Genomic DNA, 22,725 nt, shown 5'->3' with positions numbered 1-22,725 from the left:
ATACTGCAGCATAACTTCTTTTATCTAAATAAACCACATAATTCACAAATATGCAAAATGGTCAACCACACTAGCCATTTCTTTAACGACATATTGAGCGGTTTTGGGATTTATGTTTAGTTTGATTTTGATGGAACTACATATTAAGAACTGAAATACAAGACTCTATCTTGAAAATCTTTATTGCTTTACAACCGACACTCTCCTTATATATTTAGTCTCTTGTACACCATGCCAAACCTATCAGATTTGATACTATTTAGAGAACTGTTCTATACACCACGAAAGCTAGATAGATGAAGTGAGAAATTCTACTTTAAATAGAAGATTTGGGACAATGAGAAAGCATTTATTTCTACGTAGACAGCAAAAGCATTCTATATCATTCACAACCAGTTGTAATAGCTAATAAACAAGAAACCAAAGCTAAGTCAAGTTTGACATCTCAATATGTCAACTTTAATAGTTGATAACTAGTGAATATTTTAAAGTGAAATACTAAAATCCCATCTTTTGTAGCAAGCAATGAGTGTTAGGTTGTTGATGACATTACCATCACATCCTTCTTTTGAGCATTTGAAATCCATCATGATCACGTTGAATTTCATATCAGAACTTCAATCGTTCTCAAGTTACAAAATTTAAATACTAATTTCCCGAAGACAACAACATCCACCGCTGCAATGATCAAGAGTGATTGAATATACCCAGCAACTCAAAAGCCTTATTCTACTATGTGAACTTCTCGCTACATAAATCACCATGAGATCTGTTTCCTAACACTGCCCATAGACATAACAAAACCAATGAGTGTGTTCGTCTGTCATTGCCTAAGAACTCAATCTTTTAGGCAATGTTATCAAATTGAGATATCAGTTGTAAATCGCCAAGCATATTTTTGAATCATGAATCATAATTTGAATGGAGTAATAAGATTCAAAAGCAACTGAAATTTACTTTTAAATACATCATATAGATGATATACCGTATCCACTGTAAACATATTAAACTAGACATAGATTAAATTACTAAGGGAAAATCTTACAAAATAAAATTATTAGTTATATGAGTTTGTGAAGCCTTTATTTTAAAAGAATGAAAATGAAACAACTAAATAGCTAAATGGTGTATGTGCATTGAATAAATAAGTGATTAATAAAGTAGTGGAATAATCAAATACGATAAGTTCATTAATATTCCTTTAATACTCTTCTTTTAATGGAAACATGTATATTTTACCTGGAAGCGCCTGTCACGCCCTTACTTAGCACTTCCTCCAGCTGAATCACCTTTAACTATAAAGATTTCTGCAATATAATGGCAAAGAACATTCAATTCAAAGCACATTGTCCCCTCATCAAAAAGATTTGCAAAGACATAAGCTAATTTGACATGAATCAGATACACGTACAAAAAACTTCAGAAAATCAGAATACTATATTTACTGCAATGATAGCATTATATAGGCATATAATCTTTGATTTAGATTTGAGAATATCCTCTAATTATGTATAATAAGTCTCTTGTTTTTCAAGGTTTCTCAACCACACACGCAACTCTAGTGACTTTTCCGACAACGTTCTGACAACTACCCACCTAGTTCAGTTTTAAATATTTTGCTACATCCATTGATGCTTTTTTTACATTCTACATGGTTATCTTCCAAAATTGGAATCAATGCAAGTTATAGGAGTTTCAAACTTGAAAGACATATATATATGTCACATGTGATCGATATAAAAAGTTTTATGAAACATTTCAAGGGGACAAATTTGCATATGCATGTGTAAATTTTACTAAGAATAAAAATTTGGAACCACACTCAATCAATTCAATTTAGGATATCCACCTCACCCAATTTCATTTGGACTTTGTACCAAATATCAAAATATGAAGAACAAATCCAACTCAAAATTAAATTTTGATGGAAAAATAAATTTGAGTTCCATAAATTTAATAAAGGGCTCAAAAACCAATTAACCTGTCGTAAGAACACTTAAAATGAACACTCAACTCATATTCGCAAAAAGATTCAAACTGTTAATTCGGATATACTCATACCTTGTCATGACTATGAATACATATTTCAAATTTTGCTCCCTCAATCTTAGTGTGGTTGCACACCCAATTACACAGTGAACATTCTAATTGTAATCTCAATATCATTCGGACTCAAGAAATTGTCAAAAATAAAATAAAGCATTCATCTCACAAGTGAATTATGAGCAATTTATCAAATATAAGCATATGAAGTTTGCATTGGGACAAAGATAGCTAAAGAATACATCAGTAGTCCGAATAACAAGAGGCAACTCGATTTTCTCATGTGAACAAAGAAAGTCAAAGTGCACTTTGACAATTCTTTTTGTGACGGGACAACTAAAAATATTCCCATATGGAATTTGCACAGTGAACTAAGAAAATCAAAGTGAGATTCGATAATTCCTGATGGGATAACTCAAAATATACCCGTATGAAACTTGCACAGTGAACCAAAAAATCAAAGTGCTATTCGATAGTTTCATTTAGGGTGTATACCTAAACCTTTCAAAATTGCAGTCACAATTTCAACTCTGATTTCAAGAGCGAATGAAACAATACATGTTTAAGATGTCAAATCCTTTTCAAGGATCAATAACAATTTATGTTGGTAACAAATTAAGTATAAAGCCAGATTGTAATCTAAGAATTTTGCACGAAATTAGGCTCACAAACCATAGTCGTTTCTTGTCACAACTAAACATTTTCATCTTGTAAAAAGATTCAAACTGTTAACTCGGATATACTCATACCTTGTCATGACTATCAATAAATATTTCAAATTTTGCTCCCTCAATCTTAGTGTGGTTGCACACCCAATTACACAGTGAACATTCTAATTGTAATCTCAATATCATTCGGACTCAAGAAATTGTCAAAAATAAAATAAAGCATTCATCTCACAAGTGAATTATGAGCAACGTATCAAATATAAGCATATGAAGTTTGCATTGGGACAAAGATAGCTAAAGAATACATCAGTAGTCCGAATAACAAGAGGCAACTCGATTTTCTCATGTGAACAAAGAAAGTCAAAGTGCACTTTGACAATTCTTTTTGTGACGGGACAACTAAAAATATTCCCATATGGAATTTGCACAGTGAACTAAGAAAATCAAAGTGCGATTCGATAATTCCTGGTGGAATAACTCAAAATATACCCGTATGAAACTTGCACAGTGAACCAAAAAATCAAAGTGCTATTCGATAGTTTCATTTAGGGTGTATACATAAACCTTCCAAAATTGCAGTCACAATTTCAACTCTGATTTCAAGAGCGAATGAAACAATACATGTTTAAGATGTCAAATCCTTTTCAAGGATCAATAACAATTTATGTTGGCAACAAATTAAGTATAAAGCCAGACTGTAATCTAAGAATTTCGAACGAAATTAGGCTCACAAACCATCGTCGTTTCTTGTCATAACTAAACATTTTCATCTTGTAAAAAGATTCAAACTGTTAACTCGGATATACTCATACCTTGTCATGACTATGAATACATATTTCAAATTTTTCTCCCTCAGTCTTAGTGTGGTTGCACACCCAATTACACAGTGAACATTCTAATTGTAATCTCAATATCATTCGGACTCAAGAAATTGTCAAAAATAAAATAAAGCATTCATCTCACAAGTGAATTATGCACAACAAATCAAATATAAGCACTGCAATTTGCATTGGGAAGAAGATAGCTAAAGAATACATCATTAGTCCGAATAACAAGAGGCAACTCGATTTTCTCATGTGAACAAAGAAAGTCAAAGTGCACTTTGACAATTCTTTTTGTGACGGGACAACTAAAAATATTCCCATATGGAATTTGCACAGTGAACTAAGAAAATCAAAGTGCGATTCGATAATTCCAGGTGGGATAACTCAAAATAGATCCGTATGAAACTTGCACAGTGAACCAAAAAAGTAAAGTGCTACTCGATAGTTCCATTTAGGATGCATACCTAAAACTTTCAAAATTGAAGCCACAATTTCAATTCTGATTTTAAGAGCGAATGAAATAATATATCTTTAAGATGTAAAATCCTTACAATGATCAATAACAATTTATGTTGGCAATAAATTCAATATAAAGCCAGATTGTAATGTGAGAATTTCACACGAAATTAGGCTCACAAACCATCATTGTTTCTAGTCATAACTGAACATTTTAATCTTATAAAAAGATTAAAACATTTAAGTTGGATACACTCATACCTTGTCATGACTGTTAATACACCCAGTTACACAACAAATATTCTAATTGTAATCTCAATATCATTCAGACTCAAGAAATTGTCAAAAATTCAACAAAGCATTCATCTCGCAAGTGAATTATGAGCAACAAATAAATTTAAGCATATGAATTTTGCATTGGAATTTGCACATTTAACCAAGATAATAAAGGGTAAATTGAGAATTTCAGGTGGTCCAACTCAAAATATGCACTTACGAAACTTACAATGTGAACCAAAATAATCAAAGTGTTATTCGACAATTTCATTTTTGTTGAATGCCCATAACTTTCAAAATTAGAGCCACAATATCAACTCATATTTTAAGAGTTAATAAAACAATATATCTATAAGCTGTCAAATACATACAAAGATAAAAAACAATCTTTGTTACCCATAAATTCAGTATAAAGCCAAATTGTAATCTGTCAATTTCACACGAAATGATGCTCACAAATCATCATTGTTTCTTATGATAGTTAAAAATTTTCATCATGCAAAACAATTCAAAATGTTAACTAGATATAATCATCTCCTATCTTGACTATGAATAAATAATTTAAATTGTGCTCCTTCAGCCTCAATATGGATGCACACCCAAGTTACCAAACCAATATTTCACTTATAATATCTCAATATCATCCAAGCTCAAGAAAGGGTCATACACAGAATAATGCATTTATTTTGCAACTGTATTATAAGCAACAACTCAAATATAAGCATGTGAAATTTGCACTCCAAATAAAAGGAATTTTATAGGGCTTTCAAAATAGGAGGCACAATATCAACTCAAGCTATAGGGCTTTCAAAGTTGGAGGAACAATATCAACTCATATTTAAAATTGGAGGGACATTATCATGTCAGTTTTCTAGTGTGCATAAAACAATATATCTACAGGATGTCAAATCAATACAAGGATAAAATCATATTTCTAAGCAACAACTCAAATATAAACATCTAAAATTTTCATTATGATGTAAAATTACAAAAAAAAAAAGACGTCGTTGAAAAGAATTGCAACAAAAGGAGTCAATGTTACCTGCCTTGAAGATGGTACAACAGCGAGAAAAAAACTTTGCTTAAGGACTGCAAATACAAGGAGGTTGTAACTGCAAAGAGGCAATATCGTTAAGAATGCAGTAACAACCCAATAAAGAACTAAAATTTCAACTGACTAATGGTATATTTGTACACTAAAATAAACGATTAAAAAGTGAATTGGTTAGAATGAATAATTATGAACTTCTAGCACATGTAATAAACGGTTATCATATCTCAAGAATTAAATTGACACAAAGAATATAATATGAACATCAAACATTTATAAAGAAACATAAATGTGCTTTAAAAATTAACCTACTTGAAGAACAAAATAATTTGTTCCACTTCCCTTTCCTTTTAAATTCCTTTCACCACACTTTCAGCCAAATTCAAAAATAATTTATAAATTGAAAAACAAAAAACTCAGAAAAAGAATAGAATTTATAGAATGGACATTCTTTATCACCTTTATGTTCTATATCTAGGTTTCATTATTTGAAATCAATTACATGTTTTTAATAATGAGAAAATCATATATTTGAATATGTTAATTGCATAGTTTACCTTACTAGAACTGCCTTGACCAAACACTTCCATGCCTTGACCAAACACTTCCATGCTTTTTGTCCGAGAAGGAATAACCAACAAGATAAATTTTTCATTCGTACCTAAGGTGTAACGAGGCATAGATGGATAAATATACAGAAAAAGAAATAACAGATTTGTATATCAAAGTTTTCTTTCACAACAGTGAGATGTGATCCTTAAGTTCATGTTCAAGACAACCAATCTTTTACTCAAGCGATGTGGTTTCGTTCTAACATTCACTAACTAATCCATTAAATATACAATCACATAATTCTAATCATAATATCACACTTACATTCCTAACCAAAATAAAAACACATCACAATTATTCTACAAATATATAAACATATTTCTTAATAATATAATCCTAAGTTCAAGAATTCATAACTAATTTATCAAAAATCATTCGCTATATTAATCTAAAAAAACTTCTAATCCCATAAAAAATTAAGAAGGTTATTACGCTCTATAATCCTAAATATCAACAAATTCCAATCAATACAAAAGTGAAGTTGTCCCACTAATAAAAAAATCACCATTAAATTTATAGAAAAAGGTTTAGGAGAACCACCATTTTCTAAATACTCCTAACACGTCACAATTTTAGTGACAAATACTAACTAAGTCCACCTATTCACGCACAATCACAGATAACTCATAAAGTCTCTTTTGCAAGCTTGTTCACAAGTTAAACCTACTAATTTGTCCAATTTAGTAAATCATTAGAAATGTATAATTTTCCCAAATTCATTAGAAAAAAAATCTCTCCCCAAATTTCTAACAGAAACATGTAACTTTCACAAATCAATGACTTGTTTTTCACTATCTGTTCCACTAGTGAAAACAACTGAAAATACAAATTCACAGTTAATTCTTAAAAACTTACCTTCTCTCTATTATCGCTCACACCATCTCTTATGACAAATACATTCACATAAAATAACAATACTATTCAAATAAGCACATAAAAATACCAATCTCTAAGAATATGCCAATATTTCTAAATTTACATTCACTAAATAATCAATTAACTACATCATAATACTCACAAATATTGACAAGGTCTTAGTACTCAAACAATTATAAATACTACACTAACGAAATTAACATATTATTAAGGAGTAACCCATATTAAAAACAACACTCAAAGGTATGTGATAATCAAACCCATGTTCAACATGACCACATTTTCGCTTAAGTGATATGATTTCACTCTAAGATTAACTAAATGGCTAACTACATCATTGTATTCTTACATAGATCTAAACATACAATCACAAAATTCAAAATATATTTGTAGGTTGTCAAATAAATACAAGGCTCAATAACATATTTGTAAACAACAACTGAAATATAAGCATCTAAATTTTCATTGTAAATAAAAGAAATTAGAAGGGATACCAAACCCGGTGACTAAGCACAATCCCCACATATGGTAAGTAAACAGAACAAATTTTCAATCTAATGTAAAATTACTACAAAAAAAATGGATGAAAAGAATTACGACAAAGGGAGTAAATGTTACCTGACTTGAAGATGGTAAAACATTGAGAATAAGATTAAGCAAAGAGAACAACAATTACATAGTATGTTGGAACTTCTAAGAAGCAACATCATTAAGAAGGCTGTAGCATAACAACAAACAACAAAAATTCTAACAAGCAAATGGTATATCTTCATAAAACAAATTAACTTATCACAATTAGGCCACAACACATAACAAATGTTCCAAACTACGATACTAATTTGAAGAACTTATACCTAATTTTTCAAAAACCATTCAATATAAATTCAGCACTAAATTACTCACAAAAAAATCAATTTACAACAGTAATTAACACAGCTATAATCATATATTAAACTAAATATAAACCCATCTTTCGAAAGCACCACTAAGAAAACAACAAAAATACTAACATAGTCTAACAACTGTAATACAATTGCAAAGACAGATTTGACGAAATTTACACACTACTAGCAACTAAGCTGTACAACAACAACAAAAAAAACACATTGGAAGCATTAATTCATTTTCAACATGAACAATTTCTCATTCAATTGATGTGTGGTCGATTCACTAAATAATGCAATAACTATAGAATCATGGTCCAAGACAACTTTAATTCTACAATCACACTTACACTCCTAACCAACATATAAACACGTCACATATAACAGATATAACAAGAAAAAAACAATCCTAAATTCAAAGAATAACTAAAACAATCCTAAACTTGAGTGATAAGTTTTCACCCAAAGAATAACTAAAACACTAACTACATCATCATAATCAAACACAATTATAAACATACAACCACACTTAAATTGTTAACTACCAAATTAACTTTTAAGGCCACAATACATAACAAATCTTCCAAAATACAATACTAATTTGAAGAACTCATACATAACTCTTCAAAAAGCATTCAATGTAAACTCAACACTCAATTACTCAAAGTTAAATCTAATTACAACAATAGTTAAGACAATTGTCATCCCCTATTAGAATAAATATAAATCAATATTTCGCAAGCACCACTAAGAAAACAAGCCCCATCAAATCTTCTACAAAGGTTTACGAGAACCTTTTGTTTCCTAATTGCTTGTAAAATGTTAAACCATTAGAGAAAAATACTGACCTAGTCTAACAACTGAAATACAATTGCAAAAACAGATTTGACGGAATTTACACACTACTAGGAACTAAGCTGTACAACAACAACAAAAAAAACACATTGGAAGTATTAATTCATTTTCAACATTAACAATTTCTCATTCAATCGATGTGTGGTCGATTCACTAACTAATGCAATAACTATAGAATCATAGTCCAAGACAACTTTAATTCTACAATCACACTTACACTCCTAACCAACATATAAAAACGTCATATATAACAGATATAACAAGAAAAAAACAATCCTAAATTCAAGAACTCATATTTAAAACCCAAAACATCATTCAACACAAAATCAGCTAAAGTTTAATTTAATTACAAACAATTACAGATCCTGTATTGACGAAATTGGCATATAAAAACAAACATTCACTGATATGAGATCATGTTCAACACGACCACACTTTTGCATAACTTATATGGTTTCACTATAAGATTAACCATAACGCTAACTACATCACTGCACTCTTACCAAATTCTAATCATATAATCACCCTTAAAATTTCTAATTAGAATAATAATTTATCAGAATTAGGGTAGAACACATAACAGATCTCCAAAAAATAAAATTCTAATTTGAAGAACTTTTACCTAATTCTTCAAAAATCATTCGCTATAAATTCAACACTCAATTATTCTAGTCAAATTTGCCTAGCCAAATTTGTCGCATAATAATTCTCCGCAAGCATCACTAACAGAACTGACACACTCAACTAATGACTAACAAGTATAAAAATATCAATTAAAGTTACATTATTCCTAACATTCACATTAACTATAATCAGTTTTCGCTCAAACGATATAAATTTTCTTCGAAACTCACCAACAAATCCTATAACTACATCATCAAACTCTTACGCAAGAACAATCACAAATACCGCATAAACAACATTGACATGTTATTAATGACTAACCAAATGTAAAAAAGTAATACATTCAACAAGATCACTTCATTGCTCAAGCAATATCGTTCCACTCTAATAAAATATAAGTGATCTTCAAACCCATGTAAATAAAAACCACATTTTCACTTGAGTGATAAGTTTTCACCCAAAGAATAACTAAAACACTAACTACATCACCATAATCTAACACAATTATAAACATACAACCACACTTAAATTGCTAACTACCAAATTAACTTTTAAGGCCCCAATACATAACAAATCTTCCAAAATACAATACTAATTTGAAGAACTCATACATAACTCTTCAAAAAGCATTCAATGTAAACTCAACACTCAATTACTCAAAGTTAAATCTAATTACAACAATAGTTAAGACAATTGTCATCCCCTATTAGAATAAATATAAATCAATATTTCGCAAGCACCACTAAGAAAACAAGCCCCATCAAATCTACTACAAAGGTTTACGAGAACCTTTTGTTTCCTAATTGCTTGTAAAATGTTAAACCGTTAGAGAAAAGTACTGACATAGTCTAACAACTGTAATACAATTGCAAAAACAGATTTGACGGAATTTACACACTACTAGGAACAAAGCTGTACAACAACAACAAAAAAAACACATTGGAAGTATTAATTCATTTTCAACATTAACAATTTCTCATTCAATCGATGTGTGGTCGATTCACTAACTAATGCAATAACTATAGAATCATAGTCCAAGACAACTTTAATTCTACAATCACACTTACACTCCTAACCAACATATAAAAACGTCATATACAACAGATATAACAAGAAAAAAACAATCCTAAATTCAAAGAATAACTAAAACAATCCTAAACTTAAGTGATAAGTTTTCACCCAAAGAATAACTAAAACACTAACTACATCATCATAATCTAACACAATTATAAACATACAACCACACTTAAATTGCTAACTACCAAATTAACTTTTACGGCCACAATACATAACAAATCTTCCAAAATACAATACTAATTTGAAGAACTCATACATAACTCTTCAAAAAGCATTCAATGTAAACTCAACACTCAATTACTCAAAGTTAAATCTAATTACAACAATAGTTAAGACAATTGTCATCCCTATTAGAATAAATATAAATCAATATTTCGCAAGCACCACTAAGAAAACAAGCCCCATCAAATCTACTACAAAGGTTTACGAGAACCTTTTGTTTCCTAATTGCTTGTAAAATGTTAAACCGTTAGAGAAAAGTACTGACATAGTCTAACAACTGTAATACAATTACAAAAACAGATTTGACGGAATTTACACACTACTAGGAACTAAGCTGTACAACAACAACAAAAAACACATTGGAAGCATTAATTCATTTTCAACATTAACAATTTCTCATTCAATCGATGTGTGGTCGATTCACTAACTAATGCAATAACTATAGAATCATAGTCCAAGACAACTTTAATTCTACAATCACACTTACACTCCTAACCAACATATAAAAATGTCATATATAACAGATATAACAAGAAAAAAACAATCCTAAATTCAAAGAATTACTAAAACAATCCTAAACTTGAGTGATAAGTTTTCACCCAAAGAATAACTAAAACACTAACTACATCATCATAATCTAACACAATTATAAACATACAACCACACTTAAATTGCTAACTACCAAATTAACTTTTACGGCCACAATACATAACAAATCTTCCAAAATACAATACTAATTTGAAGAACTCATACATAACTCTTCAAAAAGCATTCAATGTAAACTCAACACTCAATTACTCAAAGTTAAATCTAATTACAACAATAGTTAAGACAATTGTCAACCCCTATTAGAATAAATATAAATCAATATTTCGCAAGCACCACTAAGAAAACAAGCCCCATCAAATCTACTACAAAGGTTTACGAGAACCTTTTGTTTCCTAATTGCTTGTAAAATGTTAAACCGTTAGAGAAAAGTACTGACATAGTCTAACGACTGTAATACAATTGCAAAAACAGATTTGACGGAATTTACACACTACTAGGAACTAAGCTGTACAACAACAACAAAAAACACATTGGAAGCATTAATTCATTTTCAACATTAACAATTTCTCATTCAATCGATGTGTGGTCGATTCACTAACTAATGCAATAACTATAGAATCATGGTCCAAGACAACTTTAATTCTACAATCACACTTACACTCCTAACCAACATATAAACACGTCACATATAACAGATATAACAAGAAAAAAACAATCCTAAATTCAAAGAATAACTAAAACAATCCTAAACTTGAGTGATAAGTTTTCACCCAAAGAATAACTAAAACACTAACTACATCATCATAATCAAACACAATTATAAACATACAACCACACTTAAATTGTTAACTACCAAATTAACTTTTAAGGCCACAATACATAACAAATCTTCCAAAATACAATACTAATTTGAAGAACTCATACATAACTCTTCAAAAAGCATTCAATGTAAACTCAACACTCAATTACTCAAAGTTAAATCTAATTACAACAATAGTTAAGACAATTGTCAACCCCTATTAGAATAAATATAAATCAATATTTCGCAAGCACCACTAAGAAAACAAGCCCCATCAAATCTACTACAAAGGTTTACGAGAACCTTTTGTTTCCTAATTGCTTGTAAAATGTTAAACCGTTAGAGAAAAGTACTGACATAGTCTAACAACTGTAATACAATTGCAAAAACAGATTTGACGGAATTTACACACTACTAGGAACTAAGCTGTACAACAACAACAAAAAACACATTGGAAGCATTAATTCATTTTCAACATTAACAATTTCTCATTCAATCGATGTGTGGTCGATTCACTAACTAATGCAATAACTATAGAATCATGGTCCAAGACAACTTTAATTCTACAATCACACTTACACTCCTAACCAACATATAAACACGTCACATATAACAGATATAACAAGAAAAAAACAATCCTAAATTCAAAGAATAACTAAAACAATCCTAAACTTGAGTGATAAGTTTTCACCCAAAGAATAACTAAAACACTAACTACATCATCATAATCAAACACAATTATAAACATACAACCACACTTAAATTGTTAACTACCAAATTAACTTTTAAGGCCACAATACATAACAAATCTTCCAAAATACAATACTAATTTGAAGAACTCATACATAACTCTTCAAAAAGCATTCAATGTAAACTCAACACTCAATTACTCAAAGTTAAATCTAATTACAACAATAGTTAAGACAATTGTCAACCCCTATTAGAATAAATATAAATCAATATTTCGCAAGCACCACTAAGAAAACAAGCCCCATCAAATCTACTACAAAGGTTTACGAGAACCTTTTGTTTCCTAATTGCTTGTAAAATGTTAAACCGTTAGAGAAAAGTACTGACATAGTCTAACAACTGTAATACAATTGCAAAAACAGATTTGATGGAATTTACACACTACTAGGAACTAAGCTGTACAACAACAACAAAAAACACATTGGAAGCATTAATTCATTTTCAGCATTAACAATTTCTCATTCAATCGATGTGTGGTCGATTCACTAACTAATGCAATAACTATAGAATCATGGTCCAAGACAACTTTAATTCTACAATCACACTTACACTCCTAACCAACATATAAACACGTCACATATAACAGATATAACAAGAAAAAAACAATCCTAAATTCAAAGAATAACTAAAACAATCCTAAACTTGAGTGATAAGTTTTCACCCAAAGAATAACTAAAACACTAACTACATCATCATAATCAAACACAATTATAAACATACAACCACACTTAAATTGTTAACTACCAAATTAACTTTTAAGGCCACAATACATAACAAATCTTCCAAAATACAATACTAATTTGAAGAACTCATACATAACTCTTCAAAAAGCATTCAATGTAAACTCAACACTCAATTACTCAAAGTTAAATCTAATTACAACAATAGTTAAGACAATTGTCATCCCCTATTAGAATAAATATAAATCAATATTTCGCAAGCACCACTAAGAAAACAAGCCCCATCAAATCTACTACAAAGGTTTACGAGAACCTTTTGTTTCCTAATTGCTTGTAAAATGTTAAACCGTTAGAGAAAAGTATTGACATAGTCTAACAACTGTAATACAATTGCAAAAACAGATTTGACGGAATTTACACACTACTAGGAACTAAGTTGTACAACAACAACAAAAAACACATTGGAAGCATTAATTCATTTTCAACATTAACAATTTCTCATTCAATCGATGTGTGGTCGATTCACTAACTAATGCAATAACTATAGAATCATAGTCCAAGACAACTTTAATTCTACAATCACACTTACACTCCTAACCAACATATAAAAATGTCATATATAACAGATATAACAAGAAAAAAACAATCCTAAATTCAAAGAATTACTAAAACAATCCTAAACTTGAGTGATAAGTTTTCACCCAAAGAATAACTAAAACACTAACTACATCATCATAATCTAACACAATTATAAACATACAACCACACTTAAATTGCTAACTACCAAATTAACTTTTATGGCCACAATACATAACAAATCTTCCAAAATACAATACTAATTTGAAGAACTCATACATAACTCTTCAAAAAGCATTCAATGTAAACTCAACACTCAATTACTCAAAGTTAAATCTAATTACAACAATAGTTAAGACAATTGTCATCCCCTATTAGAATAAATATAAATCAATATTTCGCAAGCACCACTAATAAAACAAGCCCCTTCAAATCTACTACAAAGGTTTACGAGAACCTTTTGTTTCCTAATTGCTTGTAAAATGTTAAACCGTTAGAGAAAAGTACTGACATAGTCTAACAACTGTAATACAATTGCAAAAACAGATTTGACGGAATTTACACACTACTAGGAACTAAGCTGTACAACAACAACAAAAAACACATTGGAAGCATTAATTCATTTTCAACATTAACAATTTCTCATTCAATCGATGTGTGGTCGATTCACTAACTAATGCAATAATTATAGAATCATAGTCCAAGACAACTTTAATTCTACAATCACACTTACACTCCTAACCAACATATAAAAACGTCATATATAACAGATATAACAAGAAAAAAACAATCCTAAATTCAAAGAATAACTAAAACAATCCTAAACTTGAGTGATAAGTTTTCACCCAAAGAATAACTAAAACACTAACTACATCACCATAATCTAACACAATTATAAACATACAACCACACTTAAATTGTTAACTACCAAATTAACTTTTAAGGCCACAATACATAACAAATCTTCCAAAATACAATACTAATTTGAAGAACTCATACATAACTCTTCAAAAAGCATTCAATGTAAACTCAACACTCAATTACTCAAAGTTAAATCTAATTACAACAATAGTTAAGACAATTGTCATCCCCTATTAGAATAAATATAAATCAATATTTCGCAAGCACCACTAAGAAAACAAGCCCCATCAAATATTCTACAAAGGTTTACGAGAACCTTTTGTTTCCTAATTGCTTGTAAAATGTTAAACCATTAGAGAAAAATACTGACCTAGTCTAACAACTGTAATACAATTGCAAAAACAGATTTGACGGAATTTACACACTACTAGGAACTAAGCTGTACAACAACAACAAAAAAAACACATTTGAAGTATTAATTCATTTTCAACATTAACAATTTCTCATTCAATCGATGTGTGGTCGATTCACTAGCTAATGCAATAACTATAGAATCATAGTCCAAGACAACTTTAATTCTACAATCACACTTACACTCCTAACCAACATATAAAAACGTCATATATAACAGATATAACAAGAAAAAAACAATCCTAAATTCAAGAACTCATATTTAAAACCCAAAACATCATTCAACACAAAATCAGCTAAAGTTTAATTTAATTACAAACAATTACAGATCCTGTATTGACGAAATTGGCATATAAAAACAAACATACACTGATATGAGATCATGTTCAACACGACAACACTTTTGCATAACTTATATGGTTTCACTATAAGATTAATATGGTTTCACTATAAGATTAACCATAACGCTAACTACATCACTGCACTCTTACCAAATTCTAATCATATAATCACCCTTAAAATTTCTAATTAGAATAATAATTTATCAGAATTAGGGTAGAACACATAACAGATCTCCAAAAAATAAAATTCTAATTTGAAGAACTTTTATCTAATTCTTCAAAAATCATTCGCTATAAATTCAACACTCAATTATTCTAGTCAAATTTGTCTAGCCAAATTTGTCGCATAATAATTCTCCGCAAGCATCACTAACGGAACTGACACACTCAACTAATGACTAACAAATATAAAAATATCAACACGTCCTAACATTCACATTAATTACAATCACCCTTACACTCCTAACCAACATATAAACACGTCATATATAACAGATATAACCAAAATGACAATTCTAAATTCAAAAATTCATATTTAAATCCCAAAACACCATTCACTACAAAATCAGCTTAAATTTAATCTAATTACAAATAATTACAGATCCTGTATTAACAAAATTGGCATATAAAACAGCATTCAAAGATATGAGATCATGTTCAACACGACCACACTTTAGCATAATTTATATGGTTTCACTATAAGATTAATCATAACCTTAATTATATCACTGCACTCTTACAAAATTCTAACCATATAATCACCCTTAAAATTCCTACCTATGGTAATCAAACATGACAAATTTTCAATCTAATGTAAAATTACTGAAAAAAGAGGTGATTGAAAAGAATTGTGACAGAGTAAAAGGTACCTGGCTTTAAGATGATACAACAATTATAGAGAGGTTGGAACTTCAAAGAGGCAAGATCGTTAAGAGGGTTGCAGCATAACAACAAATAGCTAAAATTCTAACAGGAAAATGCTATATATTCATAAACCCAAATAAAAAGTTAAAAAGTCAATAAGTTAGAATGAATAATTTAAAATTTCTAAGACATGTAATAAATATTTATCATATCTCAGGCATTAAATTTATAGAAGAAACATAATATAAACATCAAACAGTTATAAAGAAATATAAATGTGCTTTAAAAATTAACCTGTCGAAAGAACACAATTATATTCTTCTCACCACAATGATCCTTCTCAATAACACAATCAGAAGTTCAAGAATTCATAACTGATTCACCAAAAAACATTCACTAAAAATTCAGCATATATTATAAGGGACAACTTTGATATACTCATCTTAAAATTTTAAACATAGTCAAAACTTAAGTGTATTATGTCTATTACACTTAAAATGAACCCTCAACTCATATCCGCAAAATGATTCAAATTGTTAACCCGGATATACTCATACCTTGTCATGACTATGAATACATATTTCAAATTTTGCTCCCTCAGTCTCAGTGTGGTTGCACACCCAGTTACACAGCGAATATTCTAATTGTAATCTCAATATCATTCGGACTCAAGAAATTGTCAAAAATAGAATAAAGCACTCATCTTGCAAGTGAATTATGAGCAACGAATCAAATATAAGCATATGAAATTTGCATTGGGGCAAATATAACTAAAGAATACATCAACAGTCCAAATAACAAGAGGCGACTCGATTTTCTCATGTGAACAAAGAAAGTCAAAGTGCACTTTGACAATTCTTTTTGTGACGGGACAACTAAAAATATTCTCATATGGAATTTGCACAGTGAACTAAGAAAATCAAAGTGCAATTCGATAATTCTAGGTGGGATAACTCAAAATATACCCGTATCAAACTTGCACAGTGAACCAAAAAATCAAAGTGCTATTCGATAGTTCCATTTAGGGTGTATACCTAAACCTTTCAAAATTGCAGTCACAATTTCAACTCTGATTTTAAGAGCGAATTAAACAATATATGTTTAAGATGTCAAATCCTTTTCAAAGATCAATAACAATTTATGTTGGTAACAAATTAAATATAAAGCCAAATTGTAATCTAAGAATTTCGCACGAAATTAGGCTCACAAACCATCGTCGTTTCTTATCATAACTAAACATTTTCATCTTGTAAAAAGATTCAAACTGTTAACTCGGATATACTCATACCTTGTCATGACTATGAATACATATTTCAAATTTTGCTCCCTCAGTCTCAGTGTGGTTGCACACCCAATTACACAACGAACATTCTAATTGTAATCTCAATATCATTCAGACTCAAGAAATTGTCAAAAATAGAATAAAGCATTCATCTCACAAGTGAATTATGAGCAACGTATCAGATATAAGCATATGCAATTTGCATTGGGACAAAGATAGCTAAAGAATACATCAGTAGTCCGAATAAGAAGAGGCAACTCGATTTTCTCATGTGAACAAAGAAAGTCAAAGTGCACTTTGACAATTCTTTTTGTGACGGGACAACTAAAAATATTCTCATATGGAATTTGCACAGTGAACTAAGAAAATCAAAGTGCAATTCGATAATTCCAGGTGGGATAACTCAAAATATACCCGTATGAAACTTGCACAGTGAACCAAAAAATCAAAGTGCTATTCGATAGTTCCATTTAGGGTGTATACCTAAACCTTTCAAAATTGCAGTCACAATTTCAACTTTGATTTTAAGAGCAAATGAAACAATATATGTTTAAGATGTCAAATCCTTTTCAAAGATCAATAACAATTTATGTTGGCAACAAATTAAATATAACGCCAAATTGTAATCTAAGAATTTCGCACGAAATTAGGCTCACAAACCATCGTCGTTTCTTATCATAACTAAATATTTTCATCTTGTAAAAAGATTCAAACTGTTAACTCGAATATACTCATACCTTGTCATGACTATGAATACATATTTTAAATTTTGCTCTCTCAATCTCAATGTGCCTGCACACCCAAGTTACATATCCAATATTCCAATTGTAATCTCGATATCATTCGAACTCAAGAAATTGTCAAAAATAAAATAAAACTTTAATCTCGCAAGTGAATTATGAGAACCAAATCAAATATAAGAATCTGAAATTTGCATTGGGACAAAAATAGCTAAAGAATTCATCAACAGTCTTAATAACAAGAGGTAACTCGATTTTCTCATATGTTGCACTTCACCTGCATGGTGAATGTTTTACTCTATTTTTTACTATTTCTTGAGTTCGAATGATATTGAGATTATAATTGGAATATTCGTTGTGTATCTTGGGTGTGCTACCGCATTGAGACTGATGGAGCAAAATTTGAAATATGTATTCATAATCATGACAAGGTATGAGTATATTTGAGTTAACATTTTGAATCATTTTGCAAGATGAAAATGTTTAGTTATCACAACAAACAATTATGGTTTGCAAGTTTAATTTCGTGTGAAATTGTTAGATTACAATTTGGGTTTATCTTGAATTCATGGTCAACATAAATTGTTATTGATCTTTGTATAAATTTGGCATCTTATAGAACTATTGATTTATTCGCTCTTAGAATTTGAGTTGAAATTCTGGCTTTAATTTTGAAAACCTTATTAAGTGAGTTGGGCATACACCCTAAATGGAACCTTTGAATAGCACTTTGTTTTTTTTGTTCATAGTGCATGTTTCATAAGTGTATATTTTCAGTTGTCTCACTTGAAATTATTTGATCGCACTTTGATTCTCTTAATTCACTGTACAAAATACTATGAGTATTTTTAGTTGTCACGTTATAAAAAGAATTGTCAAAGTGCACTTTGACTTTCTTTGTTCACATGAGAAAATTGAGTTACCTCTTGTTATTCGTACTGCTGATGATTTGTTTAGTTATCTTTGTCCCAATACAAATTTTAGATGCTTATATTTGATTTGTTGCACATAATTCGTCAGGCCAGTGAAAAGCAACAAATCAAATCTAAGCATCTGAAATTTGCATTAGGACAAAGATAGATAAACAATTCATCAAGAGTTCGAATAATAAGAGACAATTCAATTTTTTCATGTGAATAAAGAAAGTTAGAGTGCACTTTAACAATTTATGACGTAACAACTAAAGATATACCCATAATAATTTTGTACAATGAATTAAGAAAATCAAACAAGTGTGATCTGATAATTTCAAATGGGACAACTCAAAATATACCCTTATGAAACATGCACTGTGAACTAAAAAAGCAAAGTTATTCAATAGTTTCATGTAGGGTTTATGCCCAACTCAGGTAATAGGGCTTTCAAAATTAAAGTCACAATTTCAACTCAAATTCTAAGAGCGAATAAACAATAGTTCTGTAAAATGTCAAATCCATACAAAGATTAATAACAATTTATATTGACCATAAATTCAATATAAATTCAAACTGTAATTTGACAATTTCACACAAAATTAAACTTGCAAGAGGAAATTCAATTAGCTTCGCCCCAAAACCAATACAAAAAATCATGGATCACTAATTAAAGTTAGGGTTTATGAGAAACTACACTTTTAAAAGAAAGTCGAATTTGAATAGGAAGGACACCGGAAGAAAAATCAACTTTCAAAAAGAGTAGAAAAGAGAAAAAAATGCTTAGAAAAAGAGAATAGCAAGAGGAAATTCAATTAGCTTCGCCCCCGAAACCAATACAAAAAATCACGGATCAGTGATTAAGTTAGGATTTATGAGAAACTAAAATTTTAAAAGAAAGTCGAATTTGAATAGGAAGGACAATGGAAGAAAAATCAACTTTCAAAAAGAGTAAAAAAAAGAAAAAATGCTTAGAAAAAGAGAATAGCAAGAGAAAATCAAGAAAAGAGGAAATCAAGAAAAGAGAAAAAAATGCTTACGAGAATGTCTTCTATGAGAGAAAAAGATGACATCCAGAGAAAGAAAGAGAAAAAGAAAAAGAAGACAATCAAATTTATAAAATAATCTGCAATACAAACGACGTAAAAGAGTTGATTTAGGCGCAAAATACTTGCTTGCTATGAAAATCAATTTAAAATTCAGGTTAAAATATACCGTCGATTTTAAATCCACTATAAATGTTATGATATAAAAAAACTTTATTTCTTTTTATTAATATGAATTTAATAATTACTATCTCTTTTTCTATTTCATGGTTTTTTAAATGATAACTTTATTATTTTTTTAGAAGATATTATTGAAGTGTTGAAAAAAGGAAAAGAAATGTTTAAGACTATCAATAAAAATAATTATGCTATAAATTTGTATTTGTATTTTTGTAAATTTGGATTCTCATTGGGTTTTGATGTGTTGTTCTCTATTATGAAAATATGATCACTAATTTTAAAATTTTAAAATATATTACAAATATCTTTTAAACAGTATTTTCGGTGCTTAGCATAGGATAAAACAAAAGAAATTCAACAAACTCTATTTTTGTACCGGTATTTTGTTGTGTGTTCATTATATGTAATTAAATTTTTCATTGCATTTCTAAATGTTCTTGAAATCAATCTAATAAGTGGTTTATGTATTTTTATATTAGTAATATTGAATGATTCAACAAATAAAAATTTCTACAGTCAACAAAAGTATCAAAGTATCTAGTTATTGTTTAGGATGAATTCGAGGGAGGTGTAAATGAGAGGATAGGGAAACTACTGTGATGTTTATTTTTAGGTTGTGTTTAGATTTGAAGATGAATTTGAATGAATCTGAGGGAGAAAAAGTGTGAAAGTAAAATTGTTTGGATTAAAGGAAAGATAATGAGAAATGAATAGATTTGAGATGAAAATTGATGAGTGATGTGATATATTTGATAAATTAAAAAAATGTTTTAATTAATAAAAATGAAATATTACCATTTTGTTCTTAATCATAAAAATAATTTAAAATAAAATTTATTATTATTATTATTATGCTCTCATATAAATGTTATTATTATTATAACATACAAAGCCTATATGATACAACTAAAACTCGCACATTAAAGTTATCGGTAAGATTTACCGTTCTAACTCCTCTTAAAAGGACTTTAATATTATATGTTATATATTATCATAAAACCAGATAGATACAAAGAGTCACAACTTAGTTGATGCCAGAAAAATACAATACACAACCAAGCCTTAAGTGCTATAACCCAATTTAAATACAATTGAGAAAAAATAGGCTTAACAAAAAATATAAAAATAAAACAATAAAAAATAAATCATCCATCAAACAAACAGGTTAAACGACGACTCTAACTCCTTCGGCGAAATTTGGCATTATGGCATATCAAATGATACCAAAACCCTAAATTCAGTTAAAGCTCTAAGGCTCTAAGGCACAAATAGTGAAAGCCTTGTGACCCAATTAACATAAAACAAGCAGAACCAATAGCCTCAACAGAACCAAAAACCTAAAACCATGATTCCAGCAACGAAATTCATGCCGAAATTTACCAACAATAAGATCAAAGAATAGGATTCTTTTTTACCCCAAACGTCACAAGAAACCAAAACAAACACTAGGGCACGCACTCCATGATCTAATTCAACTAAAAAACACCAAATCAAAGAAAGAAAAACGAAAAGAACATACTCTGTTCTGGTCAATGACGTCGACAATGACCACTAGCCTCCCATACTCTTTGCCGTAGTTGATCTGAGCGACCCTTCCGATCTCAACGTGCCTCTTGAAAGGCTGCAACAAAGATCAGAAAAGAAAAAAAACAAAGAAACATTATTTCATTAAAACCAGAACATCCAGATGCAGAAACACGCAAGGTAGATAGAAAGTGTTAAAGGGTTGGTCAATGGAAACTCACCATTTTGGACTGGGAGGATTCTGTGACTGCCGAAGTGATGAAAGGAGAAGTGAAGGTTTGAAGTTGGGGTTTTGTTGAAATTACAATTATAAAGAAAGGGGCGTGTGTTGTGACGAGGATACGAATGGGTCAAAACCCACATAATAATAATAATAATAATTAGAGTATAGTGAGCGTGAATCGCAAAATTAAGTGCGCGCGGGAACGTGGAGTTCACACATACTCGCGCCATTACCCTTCTGCTTTTTTTCCTTCTCAGACACGGGCCCTCTCTATACCAATCGGATCCAAGCCCAAAGGGCTTATTATTGCTTCAATGAGTCCAATTTTTTATAGGTCTTTTCTCATGAGTGTAGACCATAACAAAATTCTTATTTTGATTATTCTAAATTAATGTTAAAAACTACTATCAACAAAATTATATATTTAAAAAGGTTGATATATTTAATAAAGTGGTACTAACCATTTAAAAAAAAAAGAGTATGAATGTTATTTTAAAAATAATGGATATAATTTCTTTAA

General features: G+C 29.7%; 1 long non-coding RNA gene across 2 annotated transcripts; it reads right to left on the bottom strand.

The window, feature by feature from the left end:
- Positions 1 to 328: 328 nt before the first annotated feature.
- On the bottom strand, positions 329 to 22,362 carry LOC114191866 (uncharacterized). 2 transcript variants are annotated; one of them, XR_014996675.1, is made up of 6 exons: positions 22,204 to 22,362; positions 21,978 to 22,079; positions 5,876 to 5,979; positions 5,310 to 5,379; positions 1,240 to 1,307; positions 329 to 782 (listed from the first exon to the last, which is right to left on the bottom strand). It is a non-coding gene; the product is annotated as an uncharacterized LOC114191866 (long non-coding RNA). The 2 variants fall into 2 exon arrangements; XR_014996676.1 differs by having other exon boundaries at positions 5,314 to 5,379.
- Positions 22,363 to 22,725: the final 363 nt, after the last annotated feature.

The sequence above is a fragment of the Vigna unguiculata genome, chromosome 7 (assembly GCF_037176805.1).
Source record: "Vigna unguiculata cultivar grain cowpea cultivar isolate G323 ecotype 2 chromosome 7, ASM3717680v1, whole genome shotgun sequence".
Taxonomy (NCBI): Eukaryota; Viridiplantae; Streptophyta; class Magnoliopsida; order Fabales; family Fabaceae; genus Vigna; species Vigna unguiculata.
Note: the sequence above shows the minus strand (reverse complement) of the source record. Positions and strands in the feature narration are given on the sequence as shown.